At 51.8% G+C, this 5,114-nt stretch overlaps 1 long non-coding RNA gene across 3 annotated transcripts; it reads right to left on the bottom strand.

The window, feature by feature from the left end:
• Window positions 1–877: 877 nt before the first annotated feature.
• LOC128779403 (uncharacterized) lies at window positions 878–4,884 on the bottom strand. 3 transcript variants are annotated; one of them, XR_008425333.1, is made up of 3 exons: window positions 4,515–4,884; window positions 3,957–4,349; window positions 878–2,031 (listed from the first exon to the last, which is right to left on the bottom strand). It is a non-coding gene; the product is annotated as an uncharacterized lncRNA (long non-coding RNA). The 3 variants fall into 3 exon arrangements; XR_008425331.2 differs by having other exon boundaries at window positions 880–2,031; window positions 3,957–4,115; XR_008425332.2 differs by having other exon boundaries at window positions 880–2,028; window positions 3,957–4,115.
• Window positions 4,885–5,114: the final 230 nt, after the last annotated feature.

Below are 5,114 nucleotides of genomic sequence, written 5' to 3'. Positions count from 1 at the left end.
TGGGTTCTCTCTCAGAACCTCTGGCTCAGTGGTCTGAGGGGTTACCACGAATGTACATGAAGGGAATGTTGTCCAAGTGATGCTGGTGGGAACCACCAGGAGAATGAACCTGGTGCGTAAACGGAGCGGACCCGGGGCTTGGATTCAGATACTGGGAGGCAGCTAGGTGCTGTCCTCTGACCCCCAGAGTGCTGTGAGGAAGTTGACTCAGATGCAATTGCCAGGGGTGTGGTGGTGCTGGCGGCCAGCTCCCCATAGTGAAACGGACACTCCGGGTTCGAGTGAAATGACGTTGCGCGTGCACATGCCCCCAACAGGACTATGAAGAAGTCAGCTTTACCGTGAGCAGGTCTAGAGAGATCATGAGAGATGACGTGGACATGAGGGGGTTTGGGGGGTGGCTGCAGCTCTGCCTGGGCCCTGGGCGGGGGTGTAGCTGCAGGATGACACCCAGGGCACCGTCGAAGTACACACTGGGGAGCCAGAGCCGGGAAAGATTCAGAGCGTGGGGCGGTGAGAGGGGTGTGAAATCAGCACCCAGGAAAGGAAGATTTGAGGGAGACTGCTGTCACTGTGAAATGCCATACCGGGCCCGGTGACTACACGGGAGCGTTGGGTCAGAGAAGAGTCTGGATAAACAGCCATGAGCAAGCCCATAGGAACAGGAGCCAGGGAGAACTGGGAGACAGGTGAGCAGGAGGCTGGGTGCAGGTGGGGGTGGCATGGGAGTGGTGACTGGGAGAACCACGCTGATGTTTTCATGATGGAGATGGGGGGCGGGGGAGGCAGGGTTCAGTATTGTCGACTGCAACAGACATGCTTAATTTCAGTAAGTACATTTTTGCATTAATTTACTTGGTCACTCAATAACTAGCAACCTATCACATTTACCAGGTTATGTGTAGGAGTTATGGAAGCAGAGTTTTGGATCAATATAAAGAATGTTTAATCAAATTCCAGAACAGCTCTCTATGAATAGAATCAGCTAACTGAGCCTGTGGGGCTGGAGCTTGTCTAGGTTAGGAGTCTGAGGATTACAGCCGGGCTGGGCAGTGAATTCACCCTAAGTTGTCAGTCACCCCTGGGAAAACCCAAGCAGTAAATATAGCCTGTGACCACAGAGCATTTAACTTTGAAGTGTCAACCTAGGGAAGCCAGGTTCAGATGTCAGGTCTGAAGGGTCAAGGTAGGTCACGTCACAGCAGTAGGGAACCAGGTGGGGAAGCCGAGGGCTGGATAACAATTAGGGTCCAGCGGGCAGGAGGAAAGGGCCAGGGCAGTGTCCGAGAGAGAGGGTCCTAGATAGTGGCTGGACATTTGCACAAATGTCCTGCATGAGGCCGTGGGTAAGGAATGGCTCCAACCTGCGGGCAGAACTGGCTACAGTGTAACCTGTGAGACCCAGTGTGAAATGAAAATGCAGCCCTCCTTGCTCAGAAATTGAGAATTCAAGACAACAAGAGCAGAACACTGACCCCAGTGTGGGGCCCTTCCGGGTGCTGGCCCTGTGCAGGAGACCCTGTGAGCTGGCTTGTGTGGAAGCCAGTGCCGTTTGTGTTAGAGCGGAATCTCTGGGTGAGTAGAGGCAAAACAGCCCCGAGGATGCCCGGGGAAACCACGCCAGTGCTAAGAGCCTTTCGTTTTATCAGCTAAAAACACCCTGAGATTTTGTAGCTGGTGTAACACAGTCCAAACAAGTCAGCCAAAAAGACAAAGCAAAGGTCCCTCAAGGCCCATGTCTAACAACCCAATTACAGGGACTTGCTGTATCGGATTCTGCAGCCCGCCCCGTCAAAGGCGCCAGTTCCGCTGCCATTTCAATGGGTCAGCAAGTACGTTCCCACAGGCCGGGCGCGGTGCACCGCGTTCATTTCCGTTCTAAGGTTTCCAGTGCATTCTTGGGGCCAGAGATCACAGGCCTCTTGCCTCTTTTCAGGGTCTGTTTTCCTTCTGGCACGTGCAGCAGTGCTGACAGGTGAAAAGAGAGACACCTGGAGACTGGATTCTCCTTCTGACGCAGTAACATGCCTGCTGAGAACAGATCATGGGGAAATGCATTCTCCAGTTAAAGCCAAGAATCCGAGCAAACAATTTATCCCTTCTCGTCCTGGAGGGAAAATAAAAAGATGATCTGAAGTGTTAAGGTTAGTAGATGTGGTTCAGAGGCTGCACATCGGTCTTTTAGCTGTCCATGTATCTGTACATGCATGAATAGAATGTATGTATGTGTATGGAGGTCTGTATGTCTGTGTATGTATATGTGTAGGTGTGTATGCAAGTATTTGTATAATGCATATATAAATATGCACATATAATGTAGACTCACACACCCATATATATTATAATAATAAAGCACTGATGAGAGTTTGGGGGAAAACCGATTCTCCCAAGTCTGACTGTGGGGGATTAAATCTTCCACTTGCCAGATAGCGTGGTGGATGAAGCACGTCGCTTCCTCAAGCAAAGAAACAGGAACTGCCAGGCTAGGTGGGTGACCCTGACACGTTTAAATTAAAGCCTCTGTCGGTGAGAACCCACCCACATGAGTCCTCAGTGCCAGGCTGCCTCGAAGCCCTGTGCTGACAGCGAAGACTCAGCCTTATATTTGCTCCCCCCGATCCTGGCTCCGAGGGAGGACCCAAGGTCCTCACTGTCTGTTTGAGGCCTGGTCTGTAGAAGTCAGACACTGAGGCAAAGAGCTGAAACCAAGTGTCACTTTCAAACAGTATGACAGCAGCCTGCTAGGCTCTCCTTGTACAGAACGGAGGCTCCTTACACAAGCGGCAGTGGCCCACGTAAAACAGATTTGGGGTCTGCACGAGCCCTTTACGATTTTACGTTAACACCATGTCAGAGGTGTCTGTGTGTGTAGAATGAGGAGGGGGCACCGTCCACGTGCTGGTTTGACTCCCTCGGGGCAGCGGGACCTCATCGGGTGTGGTCCTCGTGGCTGCAGCCCACGACAGCACTGCTTTTCCTCAAGGAACAGGGGCTGAAGTGATAGCTATTTGAAGAGACAATAATTAGCCTTTTGGAGAAGCCTTGAATAGCAAAACCTACAAAGTGGTGGTGTGTATAATGATGGCATGTTTTAAATGACAACAAAATACAAGAAAGAAAAAATAGTAAGATGGATTAAACACAATTGCGTTTTTTTCTCCTGAAAACCAGTCTAGCTGTTTTAATTGCTCTCTTTGACTCCGAACTCGATAAACTCAGGTTGTTTACATGTTTGTCAAGTGTTGACTTTTGCTTTCAGTGGGGGCAGACACAAAGCCAGAAGTTTCTCTGTGGCCCCTTAAGAAGCGTGCTCTGGAGAACGGACGGTACTTCCAGATGAAGGTGGGCCACCCAGAGCCTCCATCCAGGCCGGGGGCCACCTTCTTTATAAAGCCACCCTACTGACAGGGGCTCACTTAGGACAGAGGGGGCGGGACCCCCGGGACCAAGGCTGCTGTGGGTAAGGACCCCTACCCCATCCCCTGTGCTCTCACACACCCTCCCCCACTTTATCTGCATCCTGCTTTCTCCCCCTTCCAAAGCATCTGTGTTTCTTCATGATAAGTTACGGGGCAGGTACACGGGCACTGGTGGGGGAGGGGTGGGAGACTGCTAAGGACCAGCAGGTGCTGGGCAGCTAGGAGTTGGCTCTCCTACTCTTCCCCGAAGCTCTCCTATCTAGTAGGCATTGCCAGCTCCATTTCATAAGTAATATTAGCTCCTTTATTTTTCTTCTTCTGAGTGAGTGCCATTGTCCCTGGCATTATTTTTCAAGCTTTACATAAATTAGGTCATTTAATCCTGAGAACTCCATAAGTAGGAAGAGATATTATTCTTATTTTACAACAGAGGTCATTGAGGCCAAGGTGTATTAAATAATTTTCTCAAAGTTGTTCTAATGGAAAACATTGCGCAGAATTTGAACTCAGGGCCTTGGCAGGGAGCCAGGGCCTTACCTGCACAGCTACACGGGCTCTGCTGCCAACAAGACAGAGAGGCCCGGATTTCACCAAGGAGACGCTGACAGCAGCAGCATTTCAAGGCAACCACACCTGGCTTCAAGTCTCCAGGTGCTCCTCGGCTCCTTGGCTGATCTTCCTTCAAGGATCCGGGGCCTGGACAAGGCGACCAGAAAGCAGCCTTCACGAATCAAGAAACCAGGACACTTTTCAATTCTCAGTGTCCCCTCTGACACAGAGCAGTGAGGGCGGCTCCCTTTGTCCCCTCCTCTAAGAGAAATCGACTGGGAATAGAATGGATCCCTGTCCTCCGTGAGCGAGGCTGACCTTCTGGATCCAAGCTGAACGCTGGCTTTCCAGCCCGTTCTTTTCAGAACTGAGACGGACCTGCTGAAGGCGAGACAGACGACCCATTCAGTTACCAGGGCTCGGACGAGGACAAAAAGGACAGACTGCCCCTGATGGATTTCATTTATCCAGGGAGATGCTCTTTGGCTGTAAACTGGCAAAAGGGCGGGGTGCAGGGATCTCGAGGAACTACCCCCATGTACTCACTCAGATAGTTGCAGTAACGTGCGAGTCCAGCTGCCAGGAGGAGGACTCATTCCCAACAGAGGTGTTCGCAGCAAAGAGCGCAAGGAAGTCAGCGTGAAACTCGGTCTGAGAAGTTTGCCACAAAGACCAGTCCAGCACCCTGGGCCCTAGCCACTCGACTCGTGTCTGCTTAAAGTGGACTGCCGCAAGCCCGCTACTAGGAAGACCTGATGCCAAACGCCAGACGCAGAAGGAACCTCGGTTTCGTGTTTCTTTAAGCCTCAGGGGGTCTGACTCAGCAGGTTAAGGGAAGACGTGACCCCTCTGTCCTCCCTGTACAGTGCACCTCCCCACTCCTGGGCGCTCCCACCTGGAGCCTGCGGGGACACTGGAGGTGACGAGTGACCTCACTTTGAGTGAGGCAGAGAAAGAATCCCAGAGCATTTTGCAGGTGCCCAGGCACTGCACAGGTGCAGACAGGGACGTAGTGCTAAGCTGGCAGGAATGTGCCCCTGAATGACATCCGGGAGACCCTGCAGCCTGCATTTCTAAAGGGAAAAGAGACATCAGAAGCCAACAAGATGTCAACACGATGCTCTCATGGCAGAAGACCTGGTACTG

Source organism: Desmodus rotundus, chromosome 10, assembly GCF_022682495.2.
Source record: "Desmodus rotundus isolate HL8 chromosome 10, HLdesRot8A.1, whole genome shotgun sequence".
Taxonomy (NCBI): domain Eukaryota; kingdom Metazoa; phylum Chordata; class Mammalia; order Chiroptera; family Phyllostomidae; genus Desmodus; species Desmodus rotundus.
Note: the sequence above shows the minus strand (reverse complement) of the source record. Positions and strands in the feature narration are given on the sequence as shown.